We start from the raw sequence: 22956 nt of genomic DNA on the forward strand, positions 1-22956 counted from the left end.
TAGTTCAGGCTTATAGTCTGTACACAAACTGCACGTTCACTCGCACACTGACTAGAGGCAGCGTTAACACAATAAACAGATGGTAACTGCAAACACACACGCTATAAGCACACTGTGAGCAGATGCATGCCCAATCTAGACATACTTATAATGAATGCAAACAGAAGAACACCCAAGCTATAGGCAGGTTTTAAAATACAGATACAAAACTGACAACTCGCACAAGACTGCACCCTGGGGTCTACAGACAGGCAGTTCACACACAAACCAACATAAAAGAAGTGCTTGTGAAGTCCGTCTGTCCTGCCGCCTCTCCTCTAATAAGCAACCAAGGAAAGAGGGGTGCGCTTGGCAAACAAGTGCTCGTGAAGTCTGTCTGTCCTGCCGTCTCTCCTCTAATAAGCAACCAAGGAGAGAGGCGTGCGCGCGCTTGGAACAGCAGGCTGCTCTTTTTCGAAGCACATACTCGTGCTTGTGGCGCGCCCCTGCGCGCTCCCGCAAGGTGCATGCTGCCACAAACACGAGTATGTGCATCGAAAAAGAGCATAGCGACGGCTAAAGGTCCTCCTAAGCAACCCATGCGCGCTGCGTAGGCGAGACCTAAAAACATGTGATCAGGTAAAACTGAGGCAGCCATTTTAGGTTCAAACTGTGGCAAAGAGAAAAGGCAATTGGGAGGCCATGTTTATGTCAATCTCACACTCAAGCCTGAAGATTACATTAAGGATGCCTTTGTTTCTTGTACTGTAGTGAAACACCCTATTTTCTGTTTAGAATGCCGTGGTATAATCTTTTGGGCTACCCAGATTATAAAATAATCTCTCATGCATTTCAATTGAAGCTCTTCATAGGAGGAGACTGATAAACCAATAGCATGACCTAAAGTGTATTTACTCCTCTGCATCTCACTGCATGAAGATTTAGAAGAGTAATGATCAAAGCAATGATGAAGCTTTGGCAGACAGCTGTCCTGTCAATCCATACCTAAAAAGGGATTGCAGATGTATTTAATGCAGGTCATACCACAGCTAATATCGAATGCTGCGGGTATAACAAGAAGGATATCACCATCAAGATATTAAGGGCTTGAAATGAAACATGTCTCCAACCATGTCTGTGTCTACCCCATGCCTGCCAGGGACAAACACGGAGAACTCCTTCCTGATTTGCTATCTCTCAATTTCACCTTCACAGACTCGGTTTACTACAGATGGGTTTCATTGGTTGGCATTTGCATTTATCTGCGATGGCTAAAATGACTTTGTTAGTTGTTCTAGCATGAACTGCGATACATACATGTATGCTGTACTAAACCAATAAACAAATGGAATAATGACAAAAGCTTTAGAAAGGGATAGAACATTTACTCTACAAAGAAAATGTACAGTGATTCGGTTCCAAATTACAGATTTAGGACTAATGACACACTTCATCCAATGGGTTATGTAGAATTGCATAGCTTGATTTATGCAAAAAAAAAAAGAATCCATGCAAAAATCACGATCAAGATGTTTTGTGTGCATTGTAATTCTAAGGCAGGAGATTTCACATGAGACGGCAAGGGTACGAATAATCAATAACTTGTATGATTCGATGCTTGGTGCAGAGCATGGTTCCCTTAAATCCTGTACCGCCTAAGGGAAGTGCACAATTGTATGCAATGTTATTTTTTGCTGAATAGTAAACACTTTGTCAATAATCTGCAAACACGCACGTAAAGTGGAAGGAGGTGCTCCAGTTCTGCTTTCATTTACATTGTGATTGGAGTAGTTCTGCAGCCATAACGTAAATGCAAAACTACAAGTACCAGAAAGCATCGTGATTCTCCCGTTTAGAACATATAATTGCACCTAATGTAATCTAAAAGCAAAGGAGAATTCACAATTGTTTCGATTTGGCTGGAAGGACAGAGGGATTGCTAGCGAGAGATGGAGGGGGGAGAGTTCTTGGGATAGACATAATTTGTGGTCAACTATAGCCAGTCTTTAAAGGAATAGAGAAGGAAGGTGTTAGGGGCTGTTGGGTATTAAGGATGGAGGTTGGGTAACAGACATTGGAGTTAAGGAGAGTGGCTCGTGTACCAGGGAAGTGGTCATTTGGGCATGAGAAGGCGATGTTTAAGATGTTGTTGGCATTAGAGAGGATGGTAGGGTGTTAGATGCTGTAGTCGTTATGAAGGTGTGGTGCATAAACTGGTAGTTGTTGAGGGACAATCTGGGAAGAGCGGGGTTAGGGAACATGCGTTGTTGAGCATAGATATTGTTGCCATTTTATTAGAAGTTAGAGAGGGAGGTAGTTGGATGTTTACCTTGTAAAGAGACAGGATGTAAGAGATTGTTGCAATCTTAACTGTGCACGAGTAAGCCACCACATGTTGAGCTTCCAATGGGAGACTTTCAGGCGTTTCCAAGTCCATTTGCATTATGTGCAGTCATTGTTGCTGTGCATAAGAAACACAATGATGTGGTCTTCATGTCAATTTGCTTGAGTAAGCCATGTCTAGCTTTCTGGGCTGATGGGTATTGTTATCCAGTTATTCTCTACCTAAGGCCTGATTCACAAGGGTAAGTTAACATTTTGTGTAAATTCATGATTGTTTGCTATTCACAAAGGTACTTTATTATTTGTATCTTTATGACAACAGAGTCTCCGCACATAAAAAGATAGGACTGTCGTATCTGTAGGAAGCGGGCTCTTTATATAGTAGACCAAAATGAAGTATACTATGTAAAGAGTCCAGGCAAACCCCAATTGGTTGACAGAGGCACAAATGACTTCCCAAATCCTCTCTTTTGTGGTAGTGTGGGTGGTAGTGTGGGTGAGCAGTTAGGCGTATTAGAGGGTAGAGCTAAGCATTTCTTGTACTCACTGAGGCAATAAATGAGACACACACACTCAAGAATAAATCCAAGACCAATTTAGAAAAACAAGTTATATGTTTATACATATTTTGATACCAAGAACTTTGATTGCAAGTAAGTATTTTTTTTAATATTGAACTTTGCAGTTAAGTAAAACGGTTACTTAAACGTGTTTATGTGCAATGCTTCCTATGAGAGAAAAGGCATAATTAGCATACAGGTATTTACGGTTGGCTTCTGGGGGTCTCCTTCGGGTCTTAAGATGGTAGGGGGCCAAGGTCCAAAGTAATACCAGCAGTTACTCGTTACCTGCCCTGGGGCATCTTGGTGCAGAGGTGCTGGTCGCATAGGTAGCTGCATACGATATGCCGGTAAAGAGAAGAGGGGTCACCTAGAAATAGGCTGCAGAGGGCAATTTAGGGACAATTCCAGGAGCTCCCAATTGGGGCCTCAAGTCTCAAGGTTACAGGGAAAAAGGGAACGGTCCTTAGGCTAGGGGGCTCTGACACAGAGCAAAGTGGTAGGCTAGGCTCTGTGCATCATGGAGCCTTGCAGTGGTCTGTCTAGCCAGTTAAGGGTGCAAAATCAGGACAGCTGGGCCACTCTCAAAGTGGGTCTCTGCAGTGCTGATGTCCCTCGATGGCTGCTTGGTGTAGTTGGAGTCTGGATTAGACTCTCACAGTCTTTGTTTGATGCAAGGGGTCCGGTACGCCGGGTATTGTTCCTGTGCAGCTCTAATTGATCCTGGTGTCCTCTCACTCGGTGGGAGGACAGATCTGACCTTCAGGAGCACAGGTAGCTCTTCATGGGGGCCTGCTGCATCGGGCTGGCCAGTGAGCTGCAACTCACTGAACCAGACTTTGCTTTGTAAGTGCCTGCGGACTGCAGGGGAGTAGATCCTCTACTCCAAGAGAGATTGCTGACAATTTACAAAGGGCTGACAGTCTCCCAGGGTTTATGGAAGCTGGTCAGCTCCAGGACGAGTCTCTGGTTAAGATTGTTGAGACTTGGTGCAGGCAGGCGGGGTTTGGCTCCAAAGGTCCACAGTCAGTCTTCTGTTCTCACTTTTCTTCCAGTTCTTCGTTGTCCTCTCTTCTTGATCCATCAAATCTGAATTCCTGGCTTCAGGGGGGCCACCTAAATACTCAAATTAGGGGGTATTACCGGAAGTGACTGGTTAATAGCCAATGGGCTACTTACCTTTAGGGTACCTACACCCTATATTTTACCATTTACTGTGGGAAGTGGGCATAACCCTGACCCAGAAAGCCTAATTTCTACCAAAACTAAGATGGTGGAATTCTAAAAGCCATGTCCACTTCAGGTAGCCAACATTAGGGGTGGTACAAGCCTGACAGGTGGAAAAGCCTCCTGACTAGCTAATTTACCCACATTTTCTGATGCCAAATGGGACCAGGGCAGGGGGTGGCATTTTCCCTGTCTGGGTAAGCCATGGATAACATACCAAAGGTGGCAGATGCCTTTGAAGTTTCCTGCCTTGATATGCTTATCACTTAGCCATCCGACTTGGAGGAGGTGACAACACCTTCAGCTGTAGAATGCATCATTTCTGCCCGCAGAGAGTGCGGGCTTTCACCTGCAGGGGATCAGAAACGTGTCTGGGGAGGTGGGCTCGTCTGCACCAGTTAGCAGCACACTAGTAGTAGGTAGATTTTCAAGGGGCACCTCCAAGGTGCCCTCTGTGTGAATGTATAAATACATCTATCACTGGAATCAATGTGGGTTTATTAATTTGAGACGTTTGATACCAGACATCCCTGGTTTCAGTGAAGCAATCATATAGCTGGGGAACTCATGAATACCAGTGTCCAGCAAATGTACTCAAAAAGGCTTTACTGTTCATTTGTGATATCTATGAATTGTCTTAAACATCAGAGGGGCATATCTGCTCCTGCAGATATGTCCTCACATGTAGTATAGTGCACCCTGCCTTAGGGCTGTAAGGCCTGCTGTAGGGGTGACTTACCTATACTGCCTGCAGTGTCTACAGGCATGGCACCCAGGGGGTGTGCCATGCCATGGCTTCACTGTTCTCTGCACCGTGGCACACAGCCTGAAATGGCAGTTTGCATGTTGGTGCTGAGGGGTCTCTTAGGGTGGCAAAATACATGCTGTGGCCTTTAGGGACCCTCTTTAGTACCCCCTGCCTTAGGTACCAGGGGTGCCATTTACTAGGGACTTATAGGGAGTGCTAAAGGTATTGCATATAGGGGAACAATTGTGCAGTTTTAGGGAAAGAGATCTGGCACCAGGGACCTGGATAGCAAGAACCCAGTGCATTTCTGTCAAAATTGCATCAGATACCAGGCAAAACGTGGGAGTGACCATGTCAAAAAGGGGCACTTTCCTAAACTATCTTTTTATGTGAGGAGACTTCTCAGTCGTAAAGATACTACTTGTAAAATACTGTTGTAAATAGCTAACTATTGTTAACTTACACAAAAGTGTAATTCTACCTTTGTGAATTAGGCCCAGTGTGTACAATAATGTAATGCATTATCATGCATTTTAGTATGGTCTATCATAAAATTCTGGATCGTCCTGCATAATCGAAGGATGCAGGCAACTGAGATGTAATTTTAGGATCACAAAGTCTCTTTCAGGTGCAATCTACTTCCTCGTGCTCCCCGTTTAAGTACTTATTAACCTATGTTTATCTAATATGCATTGAATGAATAGTTATTTAATCAAATCGCTGGACATAATTGCATGAACGGTACAATTAATTCATTTTAATATATGTATCCTTATTAACAACCAGGAAAGGTGAGAGGGAAATGGGTGTTGGTTGAAGTGAGTGTGAAAGGGAGAAAGGAGATGGAACAAAAGGAATGGTAAAGAGCTCAATAGCCTCGGGCGAATGAGAGGAAACAAGCCCAAGATTGAGGGGGGGAATGGAGGAAAACATGAAACGAAGATCAAAGATAGGGCCTGGATGGCCAGCCCACAGCCGATTAAAGGAGGAGGTTACATGATTTGATTTGATTAGTCAAATCTCTATGTTGCGGCCATACCAGTGACCTGTGGCTCACGTGCATTTTTATTTCTCTTCTTCACTGAAACAAATCTCGTGTCTGTCCTGTTCTTCCCTAATCGTCATTGGCGGGTTTCTAATTTAAAATCTATTGATGTGTTGTTGAATTACTGCAAACTCGTCCAGGTGTGGTTAGCATTGTATGTAGGGCCACCTTGTTACGTCATCTGTCTGGTTCATACTTCAATAACATTTTCATGCATTGAGCACAAGCATCCAACAATTTGCACACATGCATTTCTTCTAAAGGGGGCATTGTTAAACAGACTTAAAGATTTAAAAGCACACTCACTAAAAATCATCTTTTTGCTCCGGTGAAAGCAAGCGTCCCGGAAGTGCACAGCGTATAACTGAACATTAGATCTTAACACCAAATGCATGCGGAGCAGCCTGCGCGCCGACGGGCCCGTGCTTTTTACACCTATTGTGTGTGAAAGTACAGAAGTAACTTGAAGAGAGAATAGCTTCTTAGGTAATCTCTGTCATATTTGAATGGTTATAGCAATTACAACACATACATTAGACGGGCGACAATATCATATTCTGTCCCACTTCTATTTTTCATGACTACTGTACCTGTAGTGAATATGTTCAGCGTTGTGTTTCATACCTTCAAATATTACCGTGGATCGCATAACATTGTTTAGCTTGGCTCCTGCATAGCAACTAACAGAAAAGGCCCCTCAAGATCAGAGGTATTAAAATACCATCGCTGAGGGCCAGGTTTTAATTTGCAATACAATTTGGGACGTGATTGGCACCCATTGTTTCATGAAAGTTCCCACCTTTCGTCATCCATTCTTTTTTCTCAGCCCCAGTCATTCCGTACTTCTTACGCATTTGCTCCCTTTTTCGAGGTCCTTCTTCTCTTTTTATTAAATAAAACACAATGGACCCTGATGATAAAAAGTAAGCAAAAGGAAAAGCGCAACTAGGTACTCGATTCCCACCGGCTCTTTCCTTGGACTAAAGGGGAGAGAACATGATAGAAGAATAAGAGGAAGACAGTGCCTGAAGAAGGCAGGACAGGCGGGGAGAGAGGGTGGGGTGTGGTCGTTGAGGCTGTGCTACAAGGAAGGCACATTTGTATGTGCTATTATTGCCTGCTAGACCACTTCTTATGGAGGCATCACTTGGTAGTTTCAGGGTTATACCTCTACTTTGTAATATATACATAAAGGAATGGATAAAATAACTTACATGAAGGTGGGTATTTTCTCTAAGAATTAACCAATTCCTTTCATGACACATTTATGAATTGGACAACTTTGCTGCATTTTAGGAGTATTACAAGCTGCAGTCAATAGGTGGGCCGTTCATCTCAGTGTCCTGTACGGAGCAGTCCAATGCCACTGTGAGAGTGTTTTTTATAAAAACTAAATAGAGTTTATAATGAATGTGCAGTATGAACATGCAAGCTTACATGAAAGAAGATGCAGTTAAAAATATGACAAATTGGATATCGCTACCATACTCAGAAGAACTAGGCTTCAAGTGGCTAAACTAACACTTCTGAAAGCCTAACTTGCTTAGAAATGCTTAAACACTCAAAATGTTATTCCCTGAATAGAAGATATTATCCAAGAATGTAGGTATAACAAAAATGTTAACTCTTGACCTCTACAAAGAAATGCTTTTCATAATGAAGCAAACATTTGATAAAGTTTCATATATGTCTGCAGAATGCTTCAAAACAAAGATTACTGTTGCAAAAGATTAGAAATCGGTCTTTTGAATGGAGAAGAGATGGAATCATATATTTGGGATCAGCCTTTACAATTGATAAAGATCCTTGCTTACTAACTTACGTTTCTTTTTCAGTGAATGTTTGCTACACATTGTTTTCTTTCACTATAAAGACGTTTCAACTTTTAACTTGGCATATTGTGTATATATTAGATTCCAAAGGTTAGATATTACCTGGGTGAGTGACTCTGAATGAGAGTAAGTGACTCTGAATGAGAAGCTGAACCACACTCACCATTTGTCTACAAAACTAACATTGAGGCTTGAAGACCTGCTGGTCTCTTTGTGATAAGATGAGGAGTGATCCTGTTTCCTGGCAAAACATAAAACGCTGATTGGGGAGACGAAGATTAAAGCTGCAACAGTTGCTAACTTTCACAAAATGTGTTGTTTATATAAGTGCGTGTACCTAGAGTGGGCCGGAGATTTTGAGCTAACCAACCTTTTCCCATCTCCTTTCCAGACTTCACTTGCTATTAAGATTTCCCTGGACGTTCAACTTTGATTTTTGATTTATTGAGCTGAATTATTGCTGAAGCTTTATGCTTATCTCACACTCTTGATATAGATATTTCTGAATTCTGACTGATTCCTTTCTTCCACATTCTTAGAATAGGATTTTTTTCCTTTATGGAATGCGCTTAATGCATTTATTAATACTCTACATTTTGATTGATTTTAACAAGATTCTAAATATCAATTATTGATGAATTTGTTTGATGACCTAATAAAGAAGAACCACTAAAAGATTTTGATTTAATAAAACCCTTAAAACGCACTCCTAACTCTCTTTATTGACTCAAATATAATACTGATGATTGTCATGATAAATTACTTGATTCATTGATCTTCTCTTCTCAAAGCAACAAACAAGATCCTTCGGCCTGACAGAGGGGAATTAGCCTGGATGATGGTAAACCAGAAAATTTGAATTTAAACCTGATTCTCGCTTCAGCAGCATTGATTGCTACCACCATGATGTATATTTTTTAATCTCATCTGCTTGGGAGACATACATTAGGGTTTCCTCCTGGACATGAAACCCCATGTTTATTAGCATCATCCAGAATTTCGGCGAACAAAAGAGACTTGGTCCTGACCACTACCATTCTGAAGAGAACTTCCATATTCAGCATCTGGAGAGCAATAAATGAATTTGGTGAAGACCAAGTTGCAACCCGTAAGTTCTCTGACTATGAAGCTGCCATACCAAAGGACGAAGGAGCATGTGTTAATGGGGGGGGGTGCTAGTTAAGCTGGCTCATATGGCACTGAGATTTCCAATCAGCTTTAACTGCTTAGAATAATAATAAATGGCTTTAGAACAGTTGAACAAAAACAAAAGTGATGAAGCTAATCAAGCACATGAAAAATAAGCCTACACTCAGGATATACCCTGACTGCTTTTCCTCCATCATCCTAATATTTAGGTGAACCTTCTGGGGTGGGTTACTCCTGGAAAACAGAGATGGATGTACAATACCTTGGTAGAGATAAAAGTCAGATATGATTTTCAGGAGAAAAGAAGTGGACAGACAAGGAAACAAACTCTCCAATGGGAAACACATGAAAGGGTGCATGCATTGAAGCACCCACAGTTCCCCCAAAATCTAACTGATGGAATAGACACATGGAAATCAACTTTTGAACATTGCATTTTGAGACAACCCCAAAACAGCGCAGATATAGGTAACTGTAATGCCTGAATGATCAAAGAACAGTGGCGGCTCCTCAATTAGAGCAAAGGAGTGTCGCCCCACTGCTTTCCTGCAGTGCAAGAATCAGAAACATAAAATGGTAATAACTTTCAGTTATTATCATTTTATGTTTGGTTACAGGTGGGGCTGCTCTGCGAGCAGCCAGGGCAGGGGAGGAGTGGTGTACCCACTCCTGAGGGCGCAATGACTGTTTGGTCGGCCCTCTGGGGCCACCCAAACCAGTCATGCGCACTCCGATCTTCTCCATGCAGGCTGCAATGCAGCCTGCATGGAGAATATGGCCCCCCTGTAAGCCCCTGGCTGGGCGGCATCCCCACCAATCACAACGCTGCTTTCAGCATTGTGATTGGCTTAGGGGAGAGTCCGGAGGGAGCCTGAGAGCAGGAGAAGGAGCCGAGAAGACACGGGACCCAGCTGGTGGAAAGGTAAGTCTATTTTGTTGTTGTTAAATTAATCCCCCCTCCCCGCGCGACCCCTTCCTCCCCGCGTGACCCCTTCCTCCCCGCGTGACCCCTTCCTCCCCGCGCGGCCCCTTCCTCCCCGTGCAACACCACCGCTCCCACCCACGAGACATGCCGGCCATGACTGCCAAAGGGGGATTTCAAGATTAAACAAGCAACCTGACCTTCTGCTTGAATATCTCAGAAATCTTCATAAACTGGGTGGCATAATACTCCTCAAAATCGGTCCCAAGACTTGGCTTTCTAATGACACTTATATTGTCAGGTGACCCCAGGGACTTTAAACTGCTAGTCCTGAGAGAATAACACATCTGAAGTCTCTGATACATACACGAGCACCTGGGGCAAAATGTATTCCTTTGTCTAGATATATTGATCGACAAAAAACAATAGCCTCATCTCTAGATATTCCTACATTCAGATTACAGATAGTCATTAATAGTGACAGGAGGACCTGACTAAAAAATTCTACACTAGTGAGGTGGGGTAGTGAGGGAAAAGTACCACCCGGTTCTGTCCCCATATGGTGATGTGGAAAAGGATATGTGATTCCATCGAACAAATTTAGAGCTTCTGTCCTTCTCTTTTTCTAGAGCATGGGTACTCGCAAACATTTGCCTCGGGTCCACAAAGTATAGTCTGTGGTGTGACCGAGGGCCACATTAATGCAAGCAGGGTAGAAGTAGGGGGTCTGGATGATTCGGGGATTGCTAAACAGGTCTAAAAAAAAATTAACAGGTAAGCATTTATTTGCAGTTTAACGAAAGCTAAGTGGTGCAGGACACCACCGTAATTACTTCATAACTTCATCTACCCAGCAAATAAATGCTTGCCTGTTTATTTAACATTTGATTCTGAATATTAGTGCTCAGCAAGTACACAGCAGCTCGTGCTGCTGTTCACCGGGGAGGGGCGCGTGTAAAGGTAAAGAGGGCCGCAAACGGCCCCCGGCCTGTACTTTGAGTATCATTGTTCTAGAGGAACCTGGAAATTAAAGCAGGATGAGAGGATGGCAAGTAACGAAATGGTAACTGGAAAAACCAAGCAACCCGCTGTGATACTTTGCAGAGAACAACAGGGAGGAGTGAATCACTCTGTCAAGTTGCTCTCCCCGGGTGAAGCTCATCACAGGTATGTAGCACACATTTATTGAGAGGAAGCTGACTCTGCTTAAAAACAACATGTCAAGTCATCTAGCAACGTGATCTAGAACACTCCTTACAATTTATTTTGGATGTTGCCACTGGGTTTCTCTCACAAGCCAATACAGAAAAACATGCATTAAAACAACAAATAAAAGCTTCCTCCAGTTCAAGGACTTTCCAGCTCTCTCAGAAGTCCACAGCCCCCTTGCAAAGGAGGTATCCACTAGAATGACCCATCCTTCGAGACTTGCATTGGTTGTGGCAATCAGAGGTTGCTGAGGATTTAAATCAACATCCTTGGAAAGGTTGCCCAATTCCACCATTACTGTAATAACCTGGACATTGTGGCAGTTCTTGGCATCAAATAGGCTGTAGTGTCACCAGAATGGCCTGGAACATGGCAGACAAGAGAATGTAACTGTGTGGTAGCTCATTGAAGAATGATGGCACAAACTATATGCTTTTTTGCACACCTACACTCATTCATTGAGCAATGAGAAGGGACACTCTTCTGCTTAACATGCCAAACAGAACACCCCATAAAGGAAACAACTGTTGTCTGGCATAAACAGAACATTGAGATACACATACTCCAGTTCTCGAGTTATTAAGAGTTCCCCATTAAACACCACCAGGATAATTATTTTCTTCTACGCAACATGACACCCAATCTCTCTCCTTGCATTTGCCTGGTAGACTAGCCTTTTTTCTAATTCTACGTGCGAGTCATGGGGATATATGACTCTCTCATCTCAAACATTCCTTATTCATGACCGCCTTCATCATCATCTGAAACACTGAGCTGAATTCCTCCTGCTGTGTTGCTGAGCCAGACGGATTCCAAGGATACATTTCTCAGTGGAGTTGTCCTGTAGATCCCAAGGTAAAGGAGAACAAAGAGGGTCCGTACTTATAAGCATGATTGTCAAAGTTCTGTTGAAAGACTCACTATGGGCCTCTCCTACCCAATTTATGTATAAACTATGCCACCCTTGCAAAAGATGTAGACCAAACAAGCATTGGCAAAGCAAATAAGTTTCGCCTATGCAAAATCCATTTCCTTTGGCACATATTGCACAGCTAAACAAAAAAGGACGAACCCACTATATGGATGTGGTACAATCACTAGTATGGTTAGTACTTGGACCCATTAGGTTTGTTAAAAAGACCCCTCACACACCAACCGAGTTGGTGTCATGCTTCATCATTGGGGTCCCAACCGGATGGCCGAATGCCCCCCGGTTGTGCTACGATGCCTGATTACATCGGAGCTGGTGTGTTATGAGTGTGTGATGTGACATGAATTATGCTTAAAAATACCTCTGAGAATCTTTGCCTGTAAACTTTATTAGTGGTGGCTCAGGATATGGTTAAAATAAGTGTAGTGCAACTAAATGGGAAATTACTCTCCTTAGTTGACTATGTGGATGGTCTACATGTTTCAGCCCGCTAAGGTATATGTTGGGGGCTTTCTTCAGGACTGGCTAGTGAAACTGTGAGTGGCAAAGTGGAAAGTGCCACGTGAAAAAAAGGAGTGAAGTACCTACACACGTGCAAAATGGTGCCATATGACAACACCAGTTCTCTCATTGCACAAATATGCACACCGACCCCATTGCCACGCACAGTGTGCACACAGGTAAGCAAAGGAAACTGTCACAGCTACCAAAGTGTGAAACACCAATGTACATGTAGAAGAAAGTTTGGGCACAATCATGCACAGCACCTATTGACATGTGTAGTGCCATGGGGCCAGAGCAACAAGGACTAGTTGAAAAATAGAAAGCATGTTTGGTGGTACAAATCAAGATATGCACATGACAGGACAAAGGCATGCAGGAGATGACAATGGCCAGTCCATGGCCAGATGTGACGTCTGCCAGGTCAGACAAATCAAAAAAGAGTCCTCAATGAAATAATATGTAGTGCCAGTCCCTAGATGTCAACAGGTCCTTGTAATCACAAATTATGCACGTGGCGCACGGTATGTATTGACACCTCACACCATGGACAAGCAATGCATGTAACACTGCATCATGTCAGGAGGCACAGTAGTGCACATAGAAAACAATGTGATGATCAGTCAACTGTGTTGTGTATAAACAGTGAATGACACACAGCTAACACAAAGCTTGTGGGGTGCACTACAATAACCATTTCCTATCTGACCCACAGGTGACCAAGTACTCACTGCAGAGGACAACACCAGCAACCTGCAGAGCCAGTCTCCCCCCCGGTACATGGACTCTCAGATGTTGACTGCTGGGATTCTCTGGACGATGAGCTCGAAGCCGGCCCATCTGGTGTGCCAGGACGCAACAGGTCCCAGGACCCCATCATCCCCCCACCACATCTGCTGCAATACAAACGCCAAAGTCAGTCATGCCAGTTACGATCCCTAAGAAGTGTAAAGACACCCCTCCACAATCTCCCTGACACACTGTGTCTCCCGTCTGCATGACTCCGCCTCCACGTGCCGCTACACCACCTGGTCCAAGCAGCCCTCCAGCTTGCCAAGCCACTGATAGCTCTACCTCAGCTGGACCACTCTCTCCCCGGTCAGGTGCCCCGACAGTCCCCGAGACACAGCCAGCTACCAGTCTGCCTGGCAGCCAAGTCTGAGTGGTATTCACCCTCACACACCTGTTTCTCACACAGGTGGGCCTGTACTGTACATTGTTACCCCTGACTATGTTGTTGAGCATGGAAATATGCAGTCACACACATTCCCTGTGCAGTCTCTCCTGGACATACTCTGCACTTCGTTTTTTCCACTGGCCTTGTTGCTCTTTGCTGTGTTCAAGTATTCCCTGTGCAGGTTCTCATGGACATAATCCATGCACCCTGGACTGGCCACTGGCCTTGCTGTTTTGCCCTTGCCTGTGCAGCTTCTCATGGACATACTCTGCACTTTGCCCTGCCAACTGGCCTTGTCATTCACTGCTGTTTTGCCCTTGCCTGTGCAGCTTCTCATGGACATACTCTGCACCCTGGACTGGCCACTGGCCTTGCTGTTTTGCCCTTGCCTGTGCAGCTTCTCATGGACACACTCTGCACTTTGCCCTGCCCACTGGCTTTGTCATTCACTGCTGTGTGCCCCTTGCCTGTGCAGCTTCTCATTGACATACTCTGCACCCTGGACTGTCCACTGGCCTTGCTGTTTTGCCCTTGCCTCTGCAGCCTCTCATGGACATACTCTGCACTTTGCCCTGCCAACTGACCTTGTCATTCACTGCTGTTTTGCCCTTGCCTGTGCAGCTTCTCATGGATATACTCTGCACCCTGGATTGGCCACTGGCCTTGTTGATTTGCCCTTGCCTGTGCAGCTTCTCATGGACATACTCTGCACTTTGCCCGGCCCACTGGCCTTGTTTCTCTTTGCTGTGTTCAAGTATTCCCTGTGCAGCTTCTCATGGACATACTCTGCACTTTGCCCTGCCCACTGGCCTTGTTGTTCACTGCTGTTTTGCCCTTGCTTGTGCAGCTTCTTATGGACATACTCTGCACTTTGCCCTGACCACTGGCCTTGTTGTTCACTGCTGTGTGCCCCTTGCCTGTGCAGCTTCTCATGGACATACTCTGAACCTTGGACTGGCCTTTGGCCTTGCTGTTTTGGTTTTGTACTTGCCTGTGCAGCTTCTCATGGACATACTCTGCACTTTGGCCTGCCCACTGGCCTTGTTGCTCTTTGATGTGTTAAAGTATTCCCTGTGCAGCTTCTCGTGGACATACTCTGCATTTTGTGCCTTGCTCTTCTCTACTCATGGTGCCTAACTGTGCAATATGTGAATAAAGACAGTTGCTCCTGTTGTCTGTTTTGTTAGTGTCCTTACTGAATATAGTTATTTTGCTGTGTGTATATGGTTTACTGTGCCACATGGTCTGTGTGCCACTTCAACATGGCCAATATCTTGGCTCACTTACTCTATTTTTTGCAGGGGTGACAGGGACTTCAGTTGTCATTTTCTTAATTTGTTCAAGTTGGCTATATTGTACACATGCCAGGTGGGGGGGGCACTGCCGGCACAGAGTGGGATTCTATACACAGGATTGCAGGCAGGCTGGCCAGGGTCATCATGTATGTGTATTCTTCCTTTATGTGTGCCCAGTGGTGTATGTGTGTGGTCATCTTGTGATGGCCAGTCATCCTAGTCCCTTGGGTTACTTTCAATGTGTGCTCTTGGGTGGTCAAGAAGTGTGCAGTGTGAAGGGGTGAGTTTGTTGGGAATGTTGATGTCAACTACACACATGTTTCACCCAGGAGTTGTAAGCCTGTTGTTTTGATTGTTCAGCCCTGTGGATGTGGTTGTATGCACATGTGTGAGTTGTATGATGTGCACTGTGCAGTGTGTTGGTGTGTCCTTGCAGTTCTGGCTGACTCCTACTTGTTGTTTTTGTCACTTGTGAGTATGCAGAGTGTGTGACTGGCAAGTCAGTGTTGTGTTTTGTTGTTTATCTATGTGTCTTGTTACTGTTTGTAGAGACTGTGCAGACCTGCTGCTCCATACTGCCATTGTGGTTGTGTTTTCTCATGCATTGCTGTCACATGGTGCCTTTTTGCCTCCAGTATGGCATGTTGTGTGTGGTGTCATACCATCCCCTATCTGTGCTTCAGATGCCTACCCATTGTGAGTCTGCACTACCTCTATTTGTGTATAGTACACTCCTGCCATGTCCCCTACTGACATTCAGTACACTTCACTTTGATATCAGCTGTCCCCTTGCTTTACATGTGTGTGTGTGCCTCCCCATCACTTCATTTGTGACACTGTGCTTTGTGGTGCAGTTCTTAGGCCAGGAGCAATGTGTCACTCAGGTCATTTCCCCAATGGGTTATATGTGATGTTCTTGTGCTGTTTGGCAGTCATGGTTGCTCATATGCATTTCCACTGTGTGTGCTGCCCAGTCCTCTGGTCAAGTTGTTTCCACCTTTCTGTTCCAGACTTGTGCATCATCTGTTGGTGTTGTGTTGGATGTATGTGTGTTGGCTTTGGTATTGCTTCACTTCCCGGGTGTGCTGCTGTCTTTGTGCTGTGCTGATTGGTGTTGCGTGGGTTCATGTTAAGTCACTCATGTCTGTGTGTGGCTGGTATGCTTGGTGTGCACACACTGCTTGTTGTGCATGCGGTGCTGTGTGTGTATGTTGCCTTATCATTTCCTGGTGTGCATCCCCTGATGTCCTGCTGTGCTTGCTATGTGATATGTTTGCTTGTGCATCTGTTGTTTGTTTGATGTGGCTGTGTTGTTCTATGATGGTGCACTTCTTGTCTGTGTTGTGGTATGTTGTCTGTGCATTGTTCCTGAGTGATGAGGTTGTGCACTCATGTTGTGTCTGTGCTCCCATTGCCTTCCCACAGTTTAGCTGCACAGGGCATGTCTGTTCTTGTTGTGGGTCTGTGTGTGTTTATGTTGGGTTATGTGTTTGTCTGTTGTTTTTGTGCAGATATTTGTTCTGGCATCCCTGTGTGTGTTATGTTTGTGGCTACCCCTAGGGTGTGTAATTGTTTGTCTGTGTATTGACTGGCAAGTATTACCAGCCTTCAGTGTGTTTGACTTTGGCGTTGTGTGCTGCTGGTGTGAGGGGGGTATGTGTGTAGATTCCTATTGGTGTTTGGCAGTCATGGAGTGTGTCAATGGGCCCTGTGTGTTGTGCTGCTGGTGTACTCCTGTGAAGTAGTTGTATACATGTGTGGCTGTTCACAGTTTGACTTAGGTCCTTCCTTTCATCCTTGTGCCTATACCTGGTTTGCCTTGCTATCTCCCTGTGCTGTTGCATTGAGCTGTCTGTGGTTTGACTTCACTAACTGTACCAGCCATGTGTGGTTTGATGGTCTGAAGGTGTTGTTCTCTGTTCCTTATCTTGATGTGATGTACACATGCTTGTTGTTTGTTTCCATGGCCTTCCATTTGTGTGCACCCCACTTTGGCTTTCCTATTTGTTGTGCTCCATTGCTCTTGACATGTGGTGTGTGTATGTGCCTGTGTGTCAGTATGGGGTATGTCTGTGTGACTTGGCAGGCTGTGTGTCCAGTAGGATGTTTGTTCCTTGTATGTGTGTGTATTCATTTGGTGCTTGTACTCATTTTTATTGCCCTGAGTGTGGTGGTGTTGTGGTGTGTGTGTTTCCCTGGCCCTGTGCTACTGTGCTGTGTGTTCCTCTGCAGCCACACCTGCAGTGGCTGTCTCCCTGGTTGTTAGGTGTGTGGTGCAGGGTGTGGATTCACCTGGCTTGTTGTTGTGCATGGGGGTGCACAGGAGGGGCACATGGCATGTGCCTTCAGGGGGTGTGCTGGTGTGCGGTGGATGGAGGTGTGGCCCTGTGCTCTTTGTGCCCTGCCCATGCCTGGCGCTGGCCCTGCCTTCATCATTGTGCGCATGTATTCCCTTGTCTTCACCGCTGCAGTGACGTGACCGGGACATTGCTGCATGGTCAGGGAAGATGTGTGTCCACGATGCGGAGGGCTGACTTGGTGGCAGGTGGGTCATGTGTGGGTGCACTTGTGGATGTGTTTCTGTCACCACCAGGGTGTCTGATATGGATTTGGACCCTGTGTCAGCCCATGTGTTGTGTGTTGTGGTTGTGTTATTGTGTACCTGCGGCAGCGTCCGTGGCGGTCCATGAGTTGCTGGTGATGTAGCAGGTACAGCACCGGAAAAACGTGTAGAGCTGGATCCATGGCGGTCGGGACCAGGTGGTGTGGACCGTGACTCTGGTTTCGCGCTCCGCTGTCGAGCTTCCGCTGCTTCTGGTTGGGCGGTTTCTCCACTGCGATTGGTTGTTTGGGGCATCCTAATTTGTGGACGTCATTCCACATGGCGGTGAGTCTCCATTGGCTCCCACTGCCACAGTGGCGGGCGCACTTTGATGGCGGTTCGCGTCGCACCGCGGCAGATGGGAAATGGGCTCTGTTTGGCCATACTAATATGGCGGGCGTGGGTTCCACTGCTCACGGGCGGTAAAATGCATTTTTCTGCACTGCCAGCACTGTGGTGGTGCCACCGCCCACAATCCTAATAGACCCCTATGTCTTTGATGTACTCTAACTGGTAAATAGGGCACATAATGTGAGTTTGGGTTGTTTTAGACTTAGGCATTCAATTGCCTCTGGGTTCTATCAGTATAACATTCACGGTTTGGAATGCAATCGCATCACCGGTGGTGAGGTGTTATTCATAATGATATATGTGTATATTGAGACCATATTATATTACTTGACTTATTCCAGCCCTGAAGAGGTCGTAGGGTGACCTGAACCCGAGGACGAAACACGTGCTGGCTGGTGGGAGGCTTTTGTGACTACATGAAAAAAATGAAGTCTGCTTGAAAACGAGATACAAGACGTGAAGATTATTTTGGATACAAAAGTATTTTGGACACTCATATGTATGTGCTTAGGACCAAGAATTCCAACCTAGAGCATATGTCTGGTTCCACATGGTCCCTCTGCTGGCCTGAGGACCCGCCTCCGGGTCTCCAAGCTCGGCTCAGCAGTACATGTGAGTAGTCATGACTCAAAGTACAGCTTGGACAGTTTATTGCCAGTTTTCCCCGTAGTGTTCATCGGAGCTACAGCGCAAACTCAGTGGGGACCTAGCTCTCATTGAGTGGGTACCTGCATGGAGTCCGGAGGTATGCACCTGTGTGGCGTCCCACAACTCCCCAGGAACTCCTAATTAGGGGGTCATGTGCAGACCCAGCCCCACAGCACTACAAGAAGACCCAGGGACAGGCAGGGGCCACATTTCAATGTCTCTTCATCAGTGTCACGGATACTATGGGCCCCAGAAAGACCTCATGATCAGGCTTCCCTGGGCCCCACCTCACCCAAGGACCAAGCACAGGATCACGAGTAGGCCCAGGGACACCAGTTAATCCCAGGCGTGAGGAACCGACCTTCTGGGTGCAGGCGGTCAGCGCTGCAGGGACTAGGTGTGGAAGAGAGGCCATGATTTTCCAAATAAAGGCCCCGAGACAACCCACACACTCGATCTTAACTCATGATCTCACCTCACAGGACATGCTGGGCCCTGCCAATCAATCCTCCTTTACCCTCTCATGCCAGGGGAAGTTTGCGTTCGAGTGCTGTCATCTGTGGCTGCTCACCAATGTCTCGGGCCTAAGCCTCACTCCGATGCTGCACGGGGGCCAGCAGCTCTTTATCCACCCAGGAACACTGAACAGGTAATACATCTCCAGCAGTGGTGGAATCAAAATGTGCAGCACACCACGAGGAGCGCGATCCTGGCCAGTGCAGAACACATGACCCCAAATATAAAGGATAATTGTCGGATTAACTTCCCCAGCCAGCACGGCCTTGCTATGTGGCAGCTATCTTGTGGCTAGGCTCTCTTGCGCATCAAGGTTCATTAATTTTCCTTTGCTTCTTATTATAGTATGTCTTGAATGCACTGGTAGCCGATCTACTTGATATGCACAGAGAAACTCACACTAGCGGCAAATATGTCCTTAAAACTATGATTGGATTTTGTTGCTATAACCCTCATTACAACATGTCTGCCAATCTCGAATTCTAGGAATAGATTCTGTTAGAAATTGGGTCTCTAGCTGGCACAGGTTTGCACCCTGTTCAAATAGGTACCCCAATCCTAATCAGGGTAAGTCAGACACACAACCTAAATTAACCTGTGCTTACTCTATGGTAGCAATGGAGATTGGACGTTTTCTGACATCAACCTTTATCAATTCTCACCTGTTAAGATCATTACGACAAATATTTATTGATGAAGACATTTTAACCTGCTAAGCTGAAAATTGTGAGAATAAATGATGCATCGTAAAAGCATGCAGTTTATCCCAAAATTAAGATATGAAAATGTAAACAAAGGCAGAAAACACTGAGAACTGCACATGAACGTATTGGCGTGTAATTAGAGAATAACATATACCATTAAGATTGAGAGTTTTATGAGAATATGCATTGAAATTTGCAACTAACCTGAAAAATATATGTCTGATGAAATTCTTGAAATGCAAAAATTGCTTTATCTAGAGAAACAAATGACATAGTGCAAATCTGAAATTCTATAACATTTCATACAATAATATATGTATTTGAGTGAATCATTAATAACAATACTTGACAATGGTAACGTACAAATAATGCCTATAGACAATTTGATTTGTAGTAGTACCAAATAATGATGTGCAGTTCATGTAGAAAATAATGACTGAAATAATGTTGAAAGTCAGAATGCATTTATCAATGTTTAATGAATAATAATATTAAACAGCAGTGATTCAGCTAATTCTTCATGTAGGCCTCAAGATGCTTTTCGTTTTCCTACGTTAATGTGAAATCATGTAAGGCAGTCACCTAAGTCCTATGTGAACTTTCTGCAAAATTTAATTCCTGTATTGACCAAACAATGGACTCACTTCTTGCTAAGAAGCATATTCGATAGAAATGTAACAGTATTGTTGCAAACACAGGGAAAGTGCCTGTGAACGGACGGACTGTGAGCAAAGTAAAGTACAAATCACCCCTGTAGTTGATTATTATTAGAGACTCTGTTGATTTTTCCACACAAGGATAGGGGAACAAATATGGACCAAAACAGCATCCATTGCATCCATTGATATCGAATTTGAGGGGGATAGGGTGGATCCTACACTGTGTCTCAATTGCAATCTATCTGCAAACATTTTTAAGCCTCTGTGAAAAGCCTCACCAGGAAGGATGAATACCAGAAGGCGCTGAGGTCCTGGTTGGAATCCAGAAATGCCAGTGGGCAGGATGAGGAGCCTCTGGTGGAGGCAGATAATGTGGATGAGCAACAGGAGGGGCAATTAAATCTGCCAGGAGGGAGGGTAACTCCCATGGATGGCAGCAGTTTTTCTCAAGGAGGTCTGTCTCCAGAGGAGTTGGAGGACAGAGATAGAGATAGAGTGCATGAGAGGGAGCTTGCTAAGCTCAGGCTGTGGAAGGAGGGTGACAATGAAAATAAGGAAGTTGGAGTTGTAAAAGCAGAAATTGGCCATGGAGGAAAAGAGGGTGCTTTTAGAGCATGAGAGAGGGTTGAGGGGGTTGGATCTGAAAGCAATAAGTTTAGAGATCAATCCCTCTGGTGGCAGCACACCATCAGTGCCTGAGGAAGTAAAGGTATACATTCCCAAAGATGATATTAAGGATTTTATGAAGCATGAGGACATTGGTCAGTGGTTCAAGGCCTATGAAGTAGCAATGAGGCCCCACCGGGTCCCTGAGAAAGAATGGGGAGTGGGGTTGTGGGGCCACTTTGTCAGCAAAGGGAGGGAAACCTTGCAGAACTTGCCCACTGAGGATCAGATGTCCTATGCCCCCATGAAGGAAGCCTTGATAGTCAGTTATGGATTGACCCCAGAGCTTTATAGGCAGAAATTTAGGATGCCGGAGTCAAGTAACAAGGTGGAGTATGTGTCCTATTTTTGCAGAGCACTGGATGGTTGGATTAAGGGTAGCAATGATTTTCAGGGGTTCTATGATTTGGTTGCATGGGAGCACTTGTCAAATAATTGTTTTCCAGAGCTACGCCAGCACGGGATTGACAGTAAGCTGACTGATTCCAGAAAGCTTGCTGTGGAGGCGGACCGCTGGGTCAGCACCAGGGTCCAAAAGGGTCGTGTGGGAGACTCCACCAAAGGTGGGCAGGGACCCCAGCAGAACAGTGGGGGGATAAGGGTAAAAAGAAGGAGTTCCAAAAAGGGCCCTGAAGTAATCCCCAAGGGAACCAAGGAAAGGGTTCCCAACCTCCCACTGAGAAGAAACCATGGGTAAGCCTGTTCAGAGGGGTACCAAGACCTGTTTTAGTTGTGGTCAGGTGGGCCACTTCCGGGGGGGTCCTAAGTGTCCCAAACCAGTTACCACCACACCCACTGGTGCAGATGGCCAGTGTAGCCTTGTGGGAGGAGTCGGTGCCCAAGATGGGTGGGGTCCCGCAGAGATGTCCCTGGTCTCTTTAGGAGACAGTGAGATGGACCTAAGAGCTCATCTGCCTGATACCACTGAGAAATACATGCAGTGGATGACCATCAATGGACATAGCGTGGAGGCACTGAGAGAAACCGGAGCCAGTGTGACAGCTGTTATTTGTCAGCTGATGTCTGAAGAGCAGGTGGTCCCCAACACATTCTACCCAGTAGTTGCCGCTGACAATTCAGAGTGCCTCCGCAAAGTGGCACAGGTTCCCTATGAGGGGGGGTCTCAGGTACCTTAAAAGTAGCTGTGAGGCCAGCCATGCCTGTTGAAGGTCTGCTAGGCAATGATTTGGAGAGCTCCCCGTAGGCAAAGGTGAAGCGGAGGTCTCATTTAGAGATGTTGGGTCTGCCTGAGTGGGCTTGTGTGACCACTCGGTCCATGGCAGCCGGTAAGGGCATTCAAGAGGACCTGGAGCCTGAAAAAGTGGCCCAGGTGCCTGCCCGAAAGAGAAGAGGCAGGGGGCGTGGGAAACTGCCCCCGAAGTTCCCACGGTCCAAGAGGAGACAAACCTTGAGGGGGATGCCCTGGAGCTTACAGGGGAACAAGTGGCTCAACTGGTGGACCTGCCTGAGCTGACCCATTGGCAGCAGGAAGGAGGCCCCTCCAGGGAGGAATTCTGCCAGGAGCAGCAGACGTGCCCTTCTCTTAATGGCTGCAAATCAGGCAGCAGGTGATCAGTCCGGATCACATTGGATATACTGGTAGAATGGTCTCCTGTATAGCGAGCCTAAGGTTGCTGAGCCTGGGACAGCCTGTGTGCTGGTGGTACCCCAGCACTTCAGGGCCTTCCTACGGGGTCTGGCTCATGATGTGCCTTTGGCAGGACATTTGAGACAAGACAAGACCTTTGAAAGGCTTGTCACCCACTTTTACTGGCCCCAGATGTGCAAGCACTCTGATACTCATTGTAGGTCTTGTCAGACTTGCCAGGCAAGTGGCTAGAGTGGGAGGAAGTGTAAGGCTCCTCTCCAACCTTTCCTTTCCCTTTGGGAGG

This window comes from Triturus cristatus, chromosome 5_2, assembly GCF_964204655.1.
Source record: "Triturus cristatus chromosome 5_2, aTriCri1.1, whole genome shotgun sequence".
Taxonomy (NCBI): Eukaryota; Metazoa; Chordata; class Amphibia; order Caudata; family Salamandridae; genus Triturus; species Triturus cristatus.